The sequence below is a fragment of the Mytilus edulis genome, chromosome 13, assembly GCF_963676685.1.
Source record: "Mytilus edulis chromosome 13, xbMytEdul2.2, whole genome shotgun sequence".
In the NCBI taxonomy this organism is placed as follows: Eukaryota; Metazoa; Mollusca; class Bivalvia; order Mytilida; family Mytilidae; genus Mytilus; species Mytilus edulis.
Genome location: NC_092356.1, coordinates 8,599,380 through 8,620,399, shown reverse-complemented (window position 1 = coordinate 8,620,399; position 21,020 = coordinate 8,599,380). Strand labels below are relative to the sequence as shown.

General features: G+C 32.0%; 1 protein-coding gene across 8 annotated transcripts in view; it reads left to right on the top strand.

Annotated features, from left to right (window-relative positions):
* Window positions 1–8,169: 8,169 nt before the first annotated feature.
* Window positions 8,170–21,020, top strand: part of LOC139501889 (uncharacterized) — a 51,665-nt gene continuing 38,814 nt past the window's right edge. For 5 of the 8 annotated variants that reach the window (XM_071291133.1, XM_071291130.1, XM_071291132.1 and 2 more), the window contains exons 1-2: window positions 8,170–8,384; window positions 16,453–16,493. The gene's annotated coding sequence lies outside the window, so the exon portion shown is untranslated. The other 3 variants (XM_071291131.1, XM_071291128.1, XM_071291129.1) reach the window with 3 other exon arrangements.

Sequence of the window (21,020 nt, the reverse complement as noted above, 5' to 3'; positions counted from 1 at the left end):
ATATAAGAAGCAAATATTGCATGCCCATTCAGGAAAAGAACAAATTAACAAGTAAACCAATGAACTATAGGTTCTGCAAATTGAATAGACCTGGCTGAAGGGCAGTAAATTAGGATTGCCACTAGAAAAGTAGGTAGTTCAGATAAAGGCAGAAATTAAGCAATGTAACAGATACCTTGAAGAGTTGTTACAAGAGTTCTTCAAGTTTTGAAAGCATGGAGCTCAATCATTTAATTAAAGGGAAGTTCCTATTTTAACAAGGTTAAACATTTATATATCTTGCACAGCCAGACCCTGTTCTGCATGGAACTTTCATACTTATTAGATTTTAGATTGCTATGTTTCTATTTATAACCAAAAACAGTCCCCAAGGAGGAATTTGATTTCACATGTTTAGGGAGTCCTATGAACTCTGCAAGACAGGCATGTACATCTTACAATCACACCATACACCAACTATAGTAGAACATGTACATCTTACAATCCCACCATACACCAACTATAGTAGACTTTTATTTGTGGTGCTGTGGATTAATTGTTATTCGTTAGACACCAATTTGTATGGGTTTCATGTGTATAAGTGAACCCAATTTCAAGTGTTCAACAAAAACCATGTTTTCAATCGACTTTGTATACAGAGATTGTCAAAACCGCGAAATCAAATACTGCCCTTGCGAAAATGGTGCAAGATATCACAAGATATCCCCAGGATATCTCATGATAATCTTGAGAAATATCACAGGGAAATCTTTAGATATCCTGATCCTGAGATAGGGTTAAACATTGGACGGTTTTGGAACAAGGATATATCCAGGGATATCCAGGGACCATTCAGACCATAAATAGGTAGTAGAAAATCCTGTGATAATCCTGTGCTCGGGATTCATTAGGTCCTGGTCTCAGGAAATTATCCTGATGTCAGGATCCACGAATGTGCAAATTTTCAGCTATCCACGAAAATTGATACCCAAGAAAAATAAATGAATCCACAGTATATGAGAAGAACAATTACAAAATTGAACATTGAACAATGTACCGTAAAAATCAGGTTCGTGTTAGACGAACCATGTCAGAAAACATATACACAGTGAAATCAATTGAAAACATAAAGCTTAAGGTATCTGAAATAGAAACATAATCATGACAACTGAGCCATGAAATCTGAGGTCAAAGTCAGACGAATCCTGCCAGACAAACATATAAATCTGATAATCATCCTATATACCAAATTTAGTTGATCTATTGCATATAGTAACTTAGAAACGGAACCCATATACCAAACAACATTTTTTTTAAAGCAGTCATTGTCCAGAGAGTCATTGGACCATAAAAATGAGGTCAAGAACAAAACATTCTGAATATACGACAGACGAAAACTTTGCAACATAAGGCATCTGCATATAAGGTACCTTCTGTGATATAAAGAATTTTTTTTAAATAGTTAACACTGTCGCCGCCGGATTGTAATCCGTATGCCTTGCATTCTGTGAGTTTTGCAGCCGAGACAAAAACAAAAAAAAAGGGTGCACAAAATGATAAAACAGCATAACGCTAAAGATTAAGCAACATGAATCCCACTAAAAATCGGGCTTTAACTCATGTGCACCAGAATAGTAGACAGATCATGTTTCTTTTTGTGGCATCTGTCGTGTTGCTTCTGCAAGTACAAATACGATGATGTCACGATATAGGAAAAGGTGATTGCGGAACGTGAAGTTAAGGAATCCAATCTTCTTTTCATTTTTTCCTATTACTAGAGGCTCTTGTACGTAGTCCGCCTCATGTGTCAGACTCACAGGCACTTGTCTTAGATTTGTTTTCCCATATATACCTTAATTTATAATAAGGTATAAAAATTATATGAAGAAAAATCTGAGACAAGTGCTTGTGGCTATGTCAGAGATTTTCTTCAAATTTTGTGTACACTTTGGTTCGTTGAACTGTGTATGAAAATCGAAAATATAAAACATTTATCTCTTTTTTAACTTAAGTATTACTGATTGAATTCTTTCAAAAGAGGTGGTTTTTGTATAGAATGCACATAAAATCGCCGAAAAATGTTCTTACTGAATTTGTCTCTAAATCATCAAAAGTCCAATTTTCACTCCATAGATTTAAAAAAAAAAAACTACATGTTGTTGATACATAGATTTTCGATTTAATGATGTAAAATAACAATAGGTTAATCGACTTCGTTTGTTCAGTATACATCAAGCAAAGTGGTATACTTGTTGAAAAAATACATAAAAAAACGTCGAAATAATCGTAACAATTAAGACATCACGTTGTAGACAATAAATCGTCGATTGTTTGTCGAGGCTGCGACTTTTGTCTGGAATAGCTCGACACATTTGATAGTAATGCGGCAGCGGCGTTAAATAACTTCTTAAAAGCTTTATTTTAACATGTGGAAGATCGGGATGCTTCATACTTTGTATATGCTACGAAGTTTCAGTATGTCACACGTCCATTGTCCTTGACCTTATTTTCATGGTTCAGTGACTACTTGAAATAAAAGTTTATTATATTTTTGTAACGTTAATTTCTCTCTTATTATGAGAAAAATTGTGAGGGTTCCGCGGAACCCAGTGTCTAGCCTTCTTTTACTGTTAATTGCCGGCTCAACAAAAATGAGGGGAAAAAAATAAAAATATTCCTCTTGATACTATCTTTTGATTGTAGGAAGATTCTGTCCAAGTTTGGTCATAATCGAAGATATATATGATTTATGTAATAAATGTTTGAAAAACTTAAAGTGCAGACTGTAAGTAATGTTAAACATTGTTAATAGGAAGAAAAACTAAGTCCATTTATAAGTAAAATACAGAAAAACAGGTACAAAATTTCCTTCTAGATACTAGCTTTTGATCATAAGCAATCTTCTGTCCAAGTTTGGTACAATTCCAGGATAGTTTAAGAAAGTTATTTACATTTTAAAAACTGTAACCTCAGAGTGAATGTAATGTTTTCTGGCAGAATAAAACTAAGTCAATACGGATAAACAGGATTTGTTTTTTAATTTATTTTCTGGATACTATCTTATGATCATAAACAAGCTTCTGTTAGGATAGTTTTAGAAAGATATGCAAAGGAAGAGCCTATTTTGGCCCCAAATATATTTGTTTTACAAAATTGTTATAATGTAAATTTTAGCTATCTATTGGAAAGCAGAATACTTCTGCTTCATAAATATGGGCTATTTTTCACAATAAAATGCACAAATATCGGGTAATTGCATGATGCTAAATAACTGAAATCTTTACAATTTCAGCATGTGTGTTAAATTTTAGACGGTTTTCGTCTTAAATAGAAGTGACCCATTCGTGCTTATTTTTTATATTTAAATATAAGTTGTATTTCATGGTAATACATAACTATATAAAGGTTGAGGGTGAACACGGATGCGGCCACTTTAATTTTTGACAAAAACTATTTTTTATGGCATAATTGATAGATTTTCATTGTTATTAAAGCTTGAATATGAGCGTCAGAAATGACTAAATCAGTTCAAAAATTTCACACAAACTGATTGAATTGACCAAAGTAGACACTGTCTAAAAGTGTACAAATCTTTCTTCAGATGAACCTTAAATTTGAGGACAGAATGGGCCTTAAACCGGACATACTCGGCCTTTCAAAAACTTTAACCACAGAGTGAATATTTGTGGACGCATACGAAGACAACGCCGACGACGGAATGTATGATCGCTATGTCTCGCATTTTTAGCAAAAGTCGAAGGCTCGACAAAAAGCATAACTATATTTGGTATGTGTGTTCCTTGCCCATCAGACGTTTTCACGTGATCTTGATCTCATTTCATGGATCAGTGAACAAGGTCAAGTTTTGGTGGTCAAGCCCATGTCTTAGATTCTATAAACAAATAGGTCTAGTATATTTGGTGTATGAAAGGACTGTTAGCTGTACATGTCCAACTGGCAAGTGTCATCAGTGATCTTGACCTCATTTTCATGGTTCAGTGGTCAAAGTTAAGTTTTTGAGTTTTTGAGTTTTGTCTTTTTATCTAATACTATATGAAATAGGTCAGCTATTTTGGGTGTATGGAAATATTTTAGGATGTACATGTCAGTCTCGCAGTTTTAAGTTTTTGTGGTTTGGTCTGTTAGGTCACGTATATTTGTTGTATGGAAGAATTGTACATGTCTGCCTGGTATGTGTCATCTGACCTTGACCTTATTTTCATGGTGCATTGGTTAATGTTTAGTTTTCTTGATTAAGTTTTTTCTTAGAAACCATAAGCAATAGGTCAACTGTATTTAGTGTATTGAATGATTACATAAGGTGTACATGTATTTCTTTTTGGTAAATTTGACCTTGACTTCATTTTCTTCAATGTTAAGTTTATAAGATAGTTGTTGTAAAGTTTTAAATTCCAGACCATCAACGAATATTATCAATGAATAGTAAAGAAGGCGACATTTCAGCGTGTGTGCTAGCTACTGTTGACCTTTTTTTATACTACTGTACACAGACAGTCTACATATGTATACGAAGTAATGGGATGGTTAATAACTCAAAGACGAAGTTGGTGACCATATTGTTATTGTATATTATTAAACAGAAATTTATGTATCAATAACATATAGATATAGGAAAATGAGGTATGGGTGCCAATGAGACAACTCTCCATTTATGCCACAATTTATAAAAGTAAACTATGTAGTTTTTTTAAATGAATTTGTTGATTTTAAGGTAAAACTATGAACTTTAAATTTTTGTCGATTTCGTGTGCTTCCTATACAAATTTTCACCTATTTTGAAAAGATTTAATCAGTAATATTTTTTTTTAAAATAAGAGAGATAAATGTTTTGTTTTTGTTCAATTTTCATATATAATTTAACGATCCCAAACTATATGCAAAATTTTACTCAAATCTGTCACATAGTTCATTTACTGTTCATTGACCTTTAATAACGCCTTTTCTTTGCAAAATGACTCCGTGTTGAAACACATGACCGTAGAAACGTTGCACAAATAAGAAAAGACAACAGACAAAGGGTTAAATAAACAAGTTGTATCCAAGCAATGAATTATCACAGCAGATTAAGTTAAGTCTTAATTGACATTATTCACTCGGTTTACTCCTGGTTTGCCCACTTTTAATTCTACCAATTATCTATTGGTTATGAAAACAAAAAAGACAAAAGGTTTAATGAGCACGATTGTATAGTCTGTTCCAACTTAGGTAAATAGTTTGTAAGTGTTTTCCAAATATTCAGGTTGTTTTATTGTATAGCAAAATTATAAAAAAATCAAATATTTTTTCTCAGTAATTTAATATCAATTCAATCAATTAATTCAACATACATATACAGCAAATAACTAAAAAATGATATTGACTTATAAAAGTGTCTTTGTGTTCATTAGTTTCTGAATGATTTTCATTTATACACTGAGTACTCTTTTATTGCAAACTTTATTTAATAAATTAATTAATTTTATAAATGCATTGCATAAGGAAATCAATTAAGCACAGAAAAGTAAATACACTACATGTAAAATGATGAGAAATACAATCTTTTATATATACATCAAAAGTAACAAAACATTTAATATATTTGCAAAGTCACAATTAACAATAATTCACTTCATTGTTCAGTTCAAATGGAGAAGATGGAATGTTGCGTCAGAGTAATCTACTACGTTGATGGGTCCTTGTTGGTATTTGTATATGAGTCTGGTGTCTATTACTCTGTATGGTCGTCTTTAAGGTGAGCGGGTTCCTCCTGCTGCATACTGGATAATGTTGCATTCTGTTAGTGCTTTTGTCTTCTTCAGTAGCTCAATGATCTCGTAGATGTTTGGGTGGGCGTGTTTGAGTCGCTTCTTATGTTTGTTGTGCCATCCTTCCAGGTGATTTGTGCATGGTGCGGGGTCCTTCTGTGTAATAGTGGTTCCATAGAAAGCGGTAGTTTTCAACCCAAAACTCTGTCACGTAATCTGTAAATGAACTTGTAGCAGGTATGTTTTCAGTTTCTCTAATGTCTTCTAAAGTGTTTAGCCAAACATCGTCAACAAGGTGGGGTGGAACAAGAGGTACCAGTAGTACTGCGGCTCGTCGTATCAGTTAAGTAATGTCTTCATTTTCTTTATAATAGGACTGTAGTCCATATTTCTGTGCCTTTCGCCATATACACTGGGTGAAGTGGAAGAATCATCCTTTCACGGTTACCCCTGGACATACTGTCTGTGTTGCGTTGTTGGTTGCTGTCTCGTAGTCAACAAGCTGAAACTGGTGTTGTTGATCAATGGCTACTGAACAGTTGCATTTATATTCTAGCTGTTAAATTTTATTGGATAATTTTATATTTTACTAAATTTTGAAACATTGTATTGTATTGAAATTAAAAAAAAAATAAGTTGAGTAAATTTAATATATTTAAATGAGATTTATTCTATTTAATCTTTAGTTTCATTATTTTACTTTTCACCTTTTTTTCAGAATGTACCAATAATTAAAAATATTTGTTGATAAATCGAAATATTTATTCATTTTAGTACACATTTTCCCTATTTTTTTGAATAAAATACATTATCCTGCCAAATATATATGAAATATAGAATTTTTTTACACATTTTCCTTGATTTAATAGCAGAATATAATATTCTTTTTAAATTTTACAGGTAAAATATAAGGTAAAAAATATGACTATAATTCAGAAATAAACTATAATTGTTAAAACAACAATTCCCTATATGTTTACACATACATGTAATTAAAAGTGGGCAAACCAGGATGACACCATTCACTCTATGTACCGTTTGTATGCTGACAAGTAATTATATATATAAATCACATGACCATTGTTGTCAACAAGTATTCTCACGACATAATCTAAATCCTTATCAAATTATTTGAAAAATAGTTCGAATTCAGATTTCCCTAACAAAAGGCAGTGGCAGATCCGGATATTTTCATAAAGGGAGGGCCCGCTGACTGCCTATGAGGGGGGGTTGCTCCAGTCATGGGCACATGACGTTTGCGCTTTTTTTAACATGTAACACGATACGCCGTATGCGCTCCAAACACTATAGCCTCATTTGCGCTTTTAATGTGATACACCCGTGTAGTAGATTGACCGGACATTTGCGCTTTTTACTTATGTCACTTATAGTCGTCTTTTTGTTACGAAATAAATTCTGCTTGAAGTTTGGTTTGAGCCAAGGTTCCGTTTTAAAGACCGGACTTTGACCTATAATGGTTTATTTTTACAAATTCTGACTTGGATGGAGAGCTGTCTCATTGTCACTCATATTAGGGGGTCATAGTACATTCATATCTTCTTATATTTATCGACTTATAAACATGTATAGTTTAAAGTTAAAAAGAAAGGTAACGGGAAAATGTAATTTTTGACTGACAAGGATGCCTGTTCATAAAAAAAGAATTTATATGTATGTCACGAAGCATGCAGTTTTATCATTGAACAACAGTTGGTTTATTACATAAACATTCGTTATATTGATGAACAAGCATCGCTGCAGTCAGTCCAAAATTATGAAGGACGCTTCTGGGTGCGGGAGTTTCTCTCGATATTCAAAAAGCGCATATATATATGTTCCATGATTGAAGCGCAAATGTCCATTAAATAGGGCACAAATATACTATGAAAAAACACATACGTCCCTCGCCGCTCCAGTCATGCTTTAGTGATCCCCTAAATAATCAACAACATTTTCCCCACAAAAGACGGACTTAGCCCCCTGCCCCCTCTAAATCCGCCTCTAAAAGGCACTTTTGGCTCAATAAAAATATTTAATCTTAATTTTCCATGTCCATTTTTTTCAGACAAATCCCACATCAAATATATTATATTAGTACATAGCTTGGATCCATCCAATCATTTTATAATAGACAATTAATGGGGAGAATACGGCATAAAAAAAAGTCCAACCTTTAACTATAAAACATACATGCCCCACGTTAGGAACCGTTTAAAAAGTGCATTTTACACTTATTATATGTTTTGAAGCCAAAAAAAAGTCCAAAATTTTTTCGCATCGCTACGCTCGGATAACTTTGCAAACTTCGGCCCCCCCCCCCTTTTCCAAATTCCTCGATCCGCCCCTGCATCAAAGACATATATACACATGTGAAATGTCTGTCTCTGGATGAAATAAATTTCCCATAAGGAGCCTCGCGAACTGCAATACACATTGAAATGTCTCCGTCCTTCAAGTGTTTGATTTTTCTCGAATATTTGACGACAATGCAAACGTCTAGTTGACCCATGTCGCACCTTGTCAAAATTATATTGTGAGTCAATAAGACATCTTTCTTCCGGATATATTTAAGAGATACAATGTTCAAATTTGATTACAGTAAGAAGATTATAAATGTGCATCATTAGAATGTTTAATTAGGTGAGAACACACTTTCCCATATATTCTTCCTCACGATTTTCCCACACGAAAACAATGCCATTGTAATAAAAATTTGAAAATGCGGAAATTTCATATTTTTGTTTTGGTTAAAAATAGGTCAACACTTTGAAAATAGTTAAAATATTACCGTGACAGTAACATAATAATTAATGTAGATAATGTCACATCGAACTCAGCCGGTTTGTAAATAGCATATATATATACATGTAGCAAATAAGTACATGAGATAATACAAGATTTAAATTTTGTTATTTAACTTGTACTAATTAGTAACAAATGATTGCTAGCAAGATTGATTTAAGCTAAAGGGGACCTTTATGGACCTAACATGCACACACTGTATCAACATGATCAACTTATATATTAAACTTGATTCATATTTTAATCATGTTATTATTATTCTGATTTAATTCAACATATATAAAAAAGAAGATATGGTATGATTGCCAATGAGACAACTGTCCACAAGAGACCAAATGACACAGAAATTAACAACTACTGTACGGCCTTCAACAATGAGCAAAGCCCATACTGCATAGTCAGCTATAAAAGGCCCAGATATGACAATGTAAAACAATTAAAACGAGAAAACTAACGACCTTAATTATATAAAAACATGAACGAAAAACAAATATACAAAATGTATGTAACTCGATCATAAACAAACGACAACCACTGAATTACAGGCTCCTGACTTTGGACAGGCACATACATAAATGATGTGGTGGGGTTATAAACATGTTAGCTGGATCCCAACCATCCCCTTGCTTAATACCAGTACATTTATAAACATGTACATGTACATGTATACATTGTAGCTTTTTTGAATTCAGTCTACATGCTTTTTAAACTGCCATAAGTTACTTGTCATCATATTGTCCTAAAAAGTTACTAAAAGACTTGGTCATGTTTGTATTGTTCTGTGCTATAAAGGACTTCTGATGAAGTTTAACAGTCATTGCATGCTTTGAAACATCATACAGACATCATGGTCAACAGTTATTGTTACACATTCAGTTCTCTAATGCATTGTATATAATGCATCCATCAAGATCTTGCAATTCTGTCAAACAATTAGAGAAATACATGTGCAACTCAAAAGCTCTGAGTCTGAGCAAGTTTTTTATTTCTTACACAATCTCAAAGAAGATGATAACATAATTATGTTCAGAGTTTCTTACAGTAGTACAGTGTAGTCTAAATTTTGTCTGTTAAGAATTTAAATCAAATCTTCGAATTATATTTCAAATATATAGCTATATACCGGTAGTTAGTACTTGTAATATGCCATGGCAAAATTTTTAAAAGATTACGAATTGATGAGATTTTCATGACATCTTAATTGAAATGGGTGTTAGAACTCCTTCAGATATTCAGAATTAACATACTTCATGAGTCCTGTTTAAGAGTCAGAGGTGAGAGTATCTGTATCTGTGGAATATACTGGTTTCTGGTTTCATAAATAATGGTGAGGGGTTATATACATGTATGTTGGATTAACTATTTTAATACCACAACCTATTGTCCCAGGTGAGGTTAGAGGAGGGTCTAGCTCAAACAAACATGTTTATCCAAATTTTCTTAGTTATTGTATTAACCCATCCACATTTTGATATATTTGTTGGATAATTATAGCTATAGTTTTCCAAGACAAAAGCCTCCACATGTATATAAAGCCTACTGTGGTTGTTGTATGTTGTTAGATATAAGCATGATAAGACGATGTGGTATGATTGCTAATGAGACAATTCTCCATCCAAGTCACAATAAAATGTATTAAAACTTAAAAAGTAAACCATTATCATGATTATAGGTCAAAGTACAGTCTACAACATATTTGTTTATATTTGCTATCTGACATATTTGTTTATTTTTCATAAAGCTAAATGTAAACACTTGCAGTCTTTATGCTTAACCACAGGCCAGCAGCCCAGGCTTGTAAAATGGCATTCATGCCTGTAAAAATCATCTAAAGTACATACTAGTCCAACACTGAGTATCTTATTTAAATTTTCTCAAAATAGAGTTCTGGTAGAATTAAAAGTTCATTGTGAAGAGAAAGTTGACTTGAGTAGCAAAATTAATTTAACTCCATAAAGCAATATTTTTTTTATTTTAAGTAATAGTTCAACTTTTAAGCAAATCTGTGACATAGCCCATTTACTGTACATTGACCTAAGAAGCTTATTGTTGTAATCTATGAAGCAGTATTTAATCATTTTTATTTGACAACCCTGCATACCATCGGTGTACACTTAAGGGATTTTTATCACCACAAAATAAATAAGCAGGCTCTTCATGTATACATGTACTTTTATGAAAGGCAGCAAGACATTTAATTTGTTAATTTTTAGCCTGATTTTCTGGTGATTTTCAAATGAAGTTTAAATTTAAAACTCATATTTGTTAATTTGCTTTACACTTTCAAATAATCAATTGTACTGAACAATTGTTTACATAAAGATTTACCATGTGTTTATTTTGTAAAATTTATTTCATAAACATTACCAGCATGACCAATACAATGTTGTTTAAATAAGAAAATAGAAGTCTACATTTATTGTACATCATTGTACATAGATTTAAAGAAGATACAATGTATTATAATATAAATGTTTACATCATCACCATCATTGTATGTCAATAAAGTATGCACAAGTATGTTGGAAAGGAGGAGATGTGTTGCATTTTCATAAACTTTTAATCTCCTTTTTTGTCCAAAGGTAATTCAGAACTTTGACAAAACAAGCTAAATAGGTACATGTATTGTTGTGGACTAAAGTGAAAATGATTTTTGGAGTGTTCCAGGAATTATTTTCTTTATATTAATATACATGTTATGCTAATGTTATTAGTAACATACATGAATATATGAAAAAAAATGTTCATTAATAAACTTTCTGTAAATTCTTATTGGAAATGATCAGTATCAATAAAGAACTACAAAAACTTTCTGCTCTTTGGTCAGGTTAATATCGCTTGGACTCATTCCCCATTTCCATTCTCAATTTTATTTCGTTCTATGCAACAATTATAATAACATGACGTACATTTTTATTAAGTTTGCTGTAAATTCTTTTTGAAAATAATCAATATTCAAGAACTACATAGACTTTAATTATTTACAACATTAATAATTTCATGTACATGCATTCAGTACTTAGAAATACTCATTTAGTATAAAACCTAGTCAATTAAAATGAGGAAATCAGTCCTTTTGAACTTGTAAGAAAGTAAACCGATCTCCAATCAGAGATCAAACACCAATGAAGCATATAATTATTTTGATTGATTTATCTACTTATTACAGTACATATTGTAAGTTTCGGTGTAATGAATGACATTTGTGACAGGTAATGTCAGGTAACATTGTCAGATTTCACCTGGGGGAGTACATATTACATGTCCAGTCACACTAATAAGTCACACTAATGTTCTCAGAAAGGTATTTCAAACAACAAATATAGTGTATTGGTAGGGTCATGATCAGGAGAGACCTTATATATACAGCCAGAAAGATTGTATTGTATTTGTAACAATGAGAGGCTTGTGTGATGGAAAAGATACACAAAAATAAATAGTTTAGGAATAAGAAAACAGTTTTATACCAACATGTTGTGGTGTGAAGTTTGTTCTTTGGAATTTAAGGACTGTTCAGAACTTCTTGTAATTGCTATATATATAAAAGTCGATTGACTGGTGCCACATAATGAGCAAGATGTGCTTATCCTGAGATACCCTAGTAGTTTTTGGTGGGGTTTTAGTTGCTCAGTCTTTTGTGTTCTCTATATATACATGTACATGTATTGTGTTTGAAAGTTATTTGGCTTTTTGTTGTTTCTTTGCTATTATGAATGGAGTTGTCAGTTTGTCTTCAGCTCTTATGAATATGAATTTCCCTTTGATATGATCATGTCCCTGGTATGAAATATCCCCCCTCTTGCATGTCTTGGCCTGAGGTCTTGACAACAAAACAATTTAAATTTATATTCATTGTTTATTTTCATACATTCTACACGTGCTGCCTTCATGATCACTTTAAAATTGCCTTAGTTTTGGAAAATTTTCCTTTGCTTTTGGAGGATGCATGTACAATGTAGGTTTTTAGATTGAAAGTAAATTGATAAGCATTATTGAGTGTGGTAAAAATCATGTCAAGAGTCGACCTGGTTTTATTCAGTCCCCTATAATACATTCTCTGTTATATTATGTAAGATATAGAGATATAGATCTGACACAAGTTATTATATCCACATATTTACAAGATATTGTATATAATACACATAAATCTTCATCTGTCACTACAAACAATTCCAAATATTTGTGTTCAATACTTATAACGTTAATGTAAAATTTAGAGGCGATGCAAATAAATTCCTATGTATGTAAAACAGTAGAAATTCAAATTAAGAAAGTTGAATTTATTATATATCCCTGAATTCAAAGTTCAATTTTTTATAAGGCATGTAATATTTAAACCCGCCTAAGTCAGGGACACTCTTAATAAACATTTACCAAACAAGTATTTTATGGTACAATGTACCCCAGAAATACACTTTCAAAGATCAAACTTCAGCTATACAGTACCAACAGCCTCTGTTTAAAAACTGTTCATATTCAGTCATGTCAGTAAAAGTTTGGTGGAAATATTTTGGAAACAGAAAAATTATTTCCAGCCTGTGATATTTTTTCAAACCCTTTCAGTATGTGGCAAGACTTTCAAGTTTGAGGTCACTTTAATACTATAATAGATGGATAGAAGTTGATGGCAACATAGACGAACTAGACAAAATTTACAAATAAGTCAACAAAGTCGAAGTCATCAAGGAATAATTAGCTTTAATTGGCATTTTTTTTATGTTTGTTTCACCATGTTCACGGTTTTATGTATTATCTTGGAACTTGCAATATTTATAGAAAAGTTAAAATAGTGAAAAGTGTTTGAGTCATCTGTCTGCAACTTTTTTTATTTTTCTGATAAGCTGAAACCCTCTGTAAGGGAGATAATCTGATTGAGCATTTTTCTGAAAAGCTCTCTGTAAGGGAGATAATCCCGATTCAGCATTCTAGTTCTAGTATAGGTGGACATATTTCAAAAATGATAAGTAAGGACTTTCATGACTTTAATTCTACACCATTGTACTTCTTAACATGTGAATGGATGTGACCATAAAAAATAGTAAAAGATAACGAAAATTGCCAGTTAAAAATGTTACAGACATCAAACTGCAACTTGTGTAACAAAATTGAAAAAGCAAAGATATAAAAGTGCCTAACATCCATATATTTTTGTGTTCAATAGGATATGAGCTTTAAATCACATGAAAAAAAAAACATTTGTAATTTTTAACATTAAAGAAAAAAGATAAAAATAAAATATTTGATATACTTAAATATATATTTTGATAAACTCTTATATGAGGGTTGTAATGGAGGTACCTTCATGACAAATTACAGTAAAAACTCTTGCTAAATGACAATAATGATAAATTTGTGTTCATGAGGATAAAATTATCCCTTTCTTTTAGACCATAAGTAAAGACAGATTTTGATGGATCATGTTAACTTTTTCCTCTAAAAATAACAGTAACGATAATTGTTCCGAGACTGTTGAATTACAATAAGAATATTTTGAAGAAACACAGTAATATTTTAACCAATTTGGGTAAAATTTTAAACAACTTGACGCTAATATTAGCTGAAAATGACATTTTGACTCCCTGACAGTAACAGGTATTCCTACCCTCTTTAATATAGACTGAAACAAATATATCTACAGAAGAAGCCACTTCCACCTTTTCATATTGATGTAAATATAAAAAAGAAGATGTGGTATGATTGCCAATGTGACATTACTCTCCACAAGAGACAAAATTGTGCAGAAATTAAAAACTATAGGACATCCTAAGGCCTTCAACACTGAGCAAAGCCCATACCACATAGTGAGCTATAAAAAAACGAAATGACAATGTAAAATAAATTCAAACAAGAAAACCAACAGCCTAATATGATATGTACATTTTACACCATATGCACCTTGAAAGCAGCTGTAGCACATAGCATTCATTCTGGCCTCAGATTCTGGCATTATTTATGACAGTCCAGAGACAGAAGAATTAAGTGAACTATTTGTACTTTGAAGTTAAAAATGATGCATTATTATACATACATCTTTAATTAGGTAAACCAGAAACAAAAAACAGATGGTAAAACATTTAAACAGGGAACATTAATCTAAATAATCAGAAGATATTTATAATTGGGGATTAGATTAAATATATATATGATGCAAAAACAATACACAAATATTTCATGGCAGAAAATTGAATGTTGGTGAAGTTGTTTTATCTTGAATAATGTTACGTAACGGCATTACCCTTTTTTTGAATGATATCTCAACAAGAAGTTCAGGTTAAATTGATGTAAAATTAAGATTGACAGTTCAGAGATTGTAAACAATAGTGAGTTATTGGATAAAATTGGCTGTGTTAATATATTTTACAAGGTAAGATGGTTTGGAAATTTTAGTTTTTTTGCATGGTATCATATGTTTTGGTATGTGAATTATTTTTCAAGGCAAAATGAGTTATGCTAAGAATTAAGGAAACAATGTGGATCTTAGTTTATATGTTATTACTTGATAGGCTTGTAAACTTTGATAACGCATGTCACAATAAGAGATTGTCAAACCTGTCCCATACATGTAAAACAAAAAATATTATTACAGATCTAGACCAATAAAATGTTGAGATTCAGATTTAACCCTCTTGCTGCCGGAGGGACACATATGTCCATGGATAAATTTATGCAAGCTTCTTATCAATGCTGTATCTCTTTCAATTAAAATACAGAAGAATAAACAGGGTCATGTTTTTCTCCAATTGGTCCCAAATGTAGTGGTCATTTTGTCGTGACGTCATATATCGAATGACGTGGTTGTTTGGCATGTTACGTCACAGACGTTGAGCTGTCGTATTTTCCGGCATATGAAATGCAACCTTGAAAAACGGTCGGCAGCAAGAGGGTTAAGTTTGATTATTAAAGTCAATGTGCCAATTAACCCTAAATACCCCCCTCAAAGATACAGGAACCATTTTGGACATTTACACTCCTATCTTGGAACCATGGATCCACAGGGGAATGGAAGGGGGTACCATTAGAAGGAGTGCACTGTTCATTGAATTGTCTCATTAGCAATCATACTACTTCTTCATCTACATGTAGGAGTCACGGTTGGATGATTGATGTGTCTTCCTGCAGGACTGGCACTCTTTTGGGCTAGGCTTTACATGTTTACTTTAGCATGTTAAAGATTCAACTTTCAATTAGCTATACCGGCTCAACATGTAGCAGGGTATATTACTTTGACACAAACATTTTACCATCCCTATTTGCCCCTGAATGTGATACTGACATTTATACAACGAATATATATGGGTTTTTAGTGATAAAATTTTGTTGTAAAACCAAAACCACAAATTTCTAACGCAAGGAAACAAATGTTTTGCATTGTGGTTTTTTTTTTAAAAGTCTTAAATATTTCACAGGAAGCAATACTTTTTCCTCTAACGACAAAAGCTGCCATCTATAGATAGAGGTCATACTTTTACAATTTAGAAAAAAGTTTAAATTGTGGAAATAAATATGCATAGTACTGTTTTTATGCCCCACCTACGATAGTAGAGGGGCATTATGTTTTCTGGTTTAAGAACTGAAAATAAATGTTTTGTCCCAAGACAGGACAAAAAAATTATTTTACCTTACAAAAATAAAAAACAGTGGTATGAAAAAATTGAATTTAAAAAATTGAAAGTTCAAAAAATTGCTACTTTAAACAGTTTGATCTATTCAATGCATGGTAAAAGTTATTCAGCATTAAAAGTAAAGGGCGTTCATGCTTCCCTCTATATTTTCTTATTTCAAACTTTTCATCATCTGTGGTATAGGTTAACATGGCCAGATTTTGACTATATAATTAAATTAAGATGAACTGTATATGAATCATGCATTGTTGTATTCCTTAATAGAATTTATTTGTGTTTTACAGATGTAGCTGATATACTCTCATTGTGAACGTCCTTAAACTTTGTAAGTATATTAAATTAGTTATGTATATGTTTTTAAGTCAAACCTCTATTCTTAGTGACAACTCCTGGCATGTTTATATTAGTGTTTATATAAAAAAAAAAAAGAAGATGTGGTATGATTGCCAATGAGACAACTCTCCACAATAGACCAAAATGACACAGAAATTAACAACTGTACATGTAGGTCACTGTATGGCCTTCAACAATGAGCAAAGCCAATACAGCATAGTGGGCTATAAAAGGCCTCGAAATGACAATGTAAAACAATTCAAACCAGAAAACTAATGGCCTTATTTATGTACAAAAAATGAACGGAAAACAAATAGGCAACACATAAATAAACGATAAACACTGAATTACAGGCTCCTGACTTGGGACTGGCACAGTTTTCTTTGTGGTGCAATCATTTAGTTTTTATAGGGTAAAAGCAGCTTATTTCTATGATGGACAGCTGTTATACAGAGTCTGTAGGTATGATGTTTTATAAGAATGTGACAAATGATGGAACTAACCAGTAATGACAAGATAATACCAACAAGATAATTACCCATCAAAGATCAAAGGAAGAGAAACTGCCAAATCTATGTCTCTTCTTATTCTCAAAAGGAGGCTCTTTTAAGAATAACACACCTGTGCTGTCATAAAACTTTACTCGGTACTCAGAAAACAAAACTTGTACTCAAATAAATAAATATGATAATTTGATTGGTTGATTTTTGAGTCTGGGTACGATAATCATGCTTAAAATTTTTATGACTGCAAGGCCTGATCTTTCAATAAACAACTTTACTCAATGGTTATTAGAGAACAAAATTTGTGCTGGAAACACCAAATCCTAGCTATTTTGATTGGTTGATAACTCAGTCTGGAGTATGAACATCATTCTAAACTTAAACTAAGCAGAATTGTTATCTAAAAAAAGCAGGTTTTAATCTAAATCATACATGTCATATATGTGAAAAACAATGGATAAAAACAAATATAATGGGTGAATATTTTTTCATGGCAACTTTTTTATTTATTCTAAATTTAAAAGAATAAAAAGTTCATTGTAGAAAGTATAAAAAGTTTTCATTGAATAAGGTTTAAAAACAGAGAGACTAGACTTTGAGCTATAATGGTTTACTTTTATGAATTGTTACTTGGATGGAGAGTTGTCTCATTGGCACTCACACCACATCTGCCTATATTAAGTTAGGTATTATAACCTGAGATGCACATAATCTTAAGTGGATTGCATTTCAGAAATCAGCAGTTCAAATTAAGGTTATTGAAAGTGAAGGATGTATTAAATATATATATATTGCTTATTATATACATGTATTATATCACAGGAAGAGAGTCTTCAGGAAATAGTTCTTGTACTCTATTCATAGAATGTGTTCACTTTCGTCTTTAGTACTGGTAGGTGTTGCAGGAAATTGAATAGACACTCATACTGTTAATTTAAAAGTACTAATTCTTAACATACGCTTTCCCTTTTTGGTTAAAGCTTAAAAGTGCACACACAAAAAAGTACTTATGAAAACTTGAATTTGTACATAGCATAAATTTTCAAAGTGGGATCTCTCTTGAGGGGAAATCGAGGGCCTTACTGGTGGCCGAGTGGTTTCAGCAGTTCAACTTCTATATGACACTAGCCTGTCAACACTGGGGTTGTGAGTGGGAACTCCACACATGGCACTGGCACATTTCAATTCAATCTTGATTGACTAGGACTAGGACTGTCACTTATTTTGCCAAAGCCTGAATGTAAGGTTATTGTTTTCTTTCTAGTGCTCAGGCTTGCTACACCCATGAAAACTGACAACCTCAAAAAATTGTTCTTGAAAGTGGTATTATTAAACACCAATCAATTGAAAATGTTTAATAAAAAATCTTACTGTCAACATTATAATGAAATGATAAGCTAAGGAATAATCTTTAGATGGAGACTTATGACACCTTATTCCCCTCCCCCACAGCCACATTAGAGGATTTATTTTCAAGATTTCTTCAACAGTTTGTAAAGTGGCACTAGATCATGTGATGAAAGTTGAATGTCATTATAAGAACTAAGTTCAAACATGTATACAGTTTATTACCCGGTAGTGAAACATTTCACATAAAACATTTGACTCCCACATGTATGTAATATGACAAAGAGTGGCTGTATCAGTGAAGAGGGGTCTAAAGGGGGGTATCTGCATGGAAGAATGCGAAATAAAATTGCCATTTCGTGATGAACGACCAATTAAAAATGTACTGCATGTTGATCTTTTTACCAATTTAACAAAACACAGTGAATACCAAACCTTTTTCGTGGCTGCACGTGAAATTAAAAATGGCAAAACACATTGCACGAAAATAACCCTTTTCCACCCTCAGTGAAGAACATTCACATGCACTCTTATGATCTGAATTTGATTCCCAGTGCATGTTTATCAAAGATAATTCCAGTATTGTTTAGAAAACTTGACTGTAAACAGTTTTATCTATGAAGTATTAAATAACAGTAAGACACAAGTAACTTAAGGGCTCAGATTATGTTTTAATGCACTCACATTTGCCTTTAGAACAATGAACCACCTATTTTGTTTTAAGTAAATGTTAAGTTGTAAACATTATTTAAACATTAATTTTACTTTATGTTTATCATATAGCTGCATGAGCATTTTGTTTTGGATGGAGGTTAGAGTTGGGAGGGTTTTCAGTATATAGAAAAGTACAATATTACCAAGTAGATACAATGGAATTATAGTGCTGATTATATATGTAATAATTATTTGATATTATATATAATCTTAGAATTAAAAACTAGTACAAGTACATGGTTGGATCCAGCCAGCTTCAAAAGGGGGGTTCCAAACCCAGGATAAAAAGGGGGAGGGTTCCAACCATATGTCCCCATTCAAATGCATTAATCGTCAATAAAAAAGTAAGGGGGGGGGGTCCAATCCCAGAACACCCCCCTCCCCCCCTCTGGTTCCCTACTGAAGTATCGACTATGAAACTTTGATAAGTTTACATGTATGGTCAGTTTACGGGAATCCAATTGTTGTAGGTCAATGACCAGAGTCTTAGTATATTATTCTGTCATTCTAAACAAACAGTTGAAAATTAAATTCTGTTTTGTAAATATCTTACTTCAAAATATATTGTAAATTACACTATCTAATAATATGACAGACCGTCTTATTTACAATGAATCACCTCTCTTTTAAGATAAAACAATAAAAGATTTGAAAGCTTAAGTAAATTTATTTTCGTCACTTTTTAGCGAGAGTAGTTTGTAACGTACGGTAATCTGATGTCATACGGATATTGAATCTTAGGTTCTCATTAGGGGAAGGATGTTAAGAGTTTCCTCTCCATAAAATGTTTATTTTGACTTGTAACAACTTTGTTTACTAAAAGGTAAGGACATTTAATTTAAGGTTAAAAAGGGGGTTAGTATACATGTTATATGTGAGAAATTGTGGAAGGATTCAAATATACATTTGTACTCAATCAGGATTAATAATGTGGCATCTAAAATAACTATGATGGTAAATGGATATCCTCTGTTTAGAAGATTTAGTTTATGAAAAGTGTTATAAATGAAAACTTCATCTCACTTTTATTTTGGAATTTGAAAAATTATAATTTAAAAAGAAAGAGATGTGGTATGATTGCCAATATGATATAACTATTAACCATAGACAAAAAGATGTGGATGTGATTTTGCAACTAAAGGTCATCATACTGTCTTCATATAGTAAGCTTTTAAAATGCTTAAAATTGACCAAATGAGAATCAATTTAAGGATGTTCGCTGCTCAGTTTCAAAATAAATAACTTTTCATGAAACTAGTATGTATTGATAGCAAATAAATTGAGGAATCAAAAAAGCAAAAAAAATATAGGGGTCAATGTGCTTGTTATCGAGATATTAGCCATTGGAATTTTGGCGGGTAAATGTTCTCTCTTCATGCTCTTGATTTTTCATAGCTTTATCATTGACCGTTAAAGTTCTCAAATACTATTAAAAAATAAATAAAATTTTATAACACTTTTACAAATGACTTATAATTATACTTGTGAAAGATTTATAAAAAGAAAAATGGGGGTTCATGGGGAAATTGTTTTAAGGCATCCAAATGGATAAAACCAGAGGATTCCGAAAATCTGACAAAAATTCCAAAACATGACAAGCAGACATCCTTAAGGGTGTATTCTTCTGACATTTCAGTCTCATTGAAATCTCATTCTGAAATTATTTCCAAAACATTGATACAAGTAGAAAATATCAAGGAATTTAAAAAACATTATAATCAAACTTCACTTTGTGAACAAATTGTGTATTTACAACGAGCTGTTTTTGAGAAATTAATTTTCTTTCTCACATAACCCAAAGGGCCTGTGTCAGCAGTGCTTTTCCATTCACTTCAATCTGACAAGTACTTCTCTTCTTTAACTGATCACAAAATACTTCTTCTCTGAAATTACTGATCCAAATTAAAGTCGAACTGATTCAAACTTTGCCACAATCATCACTGGGTTATCTAGTT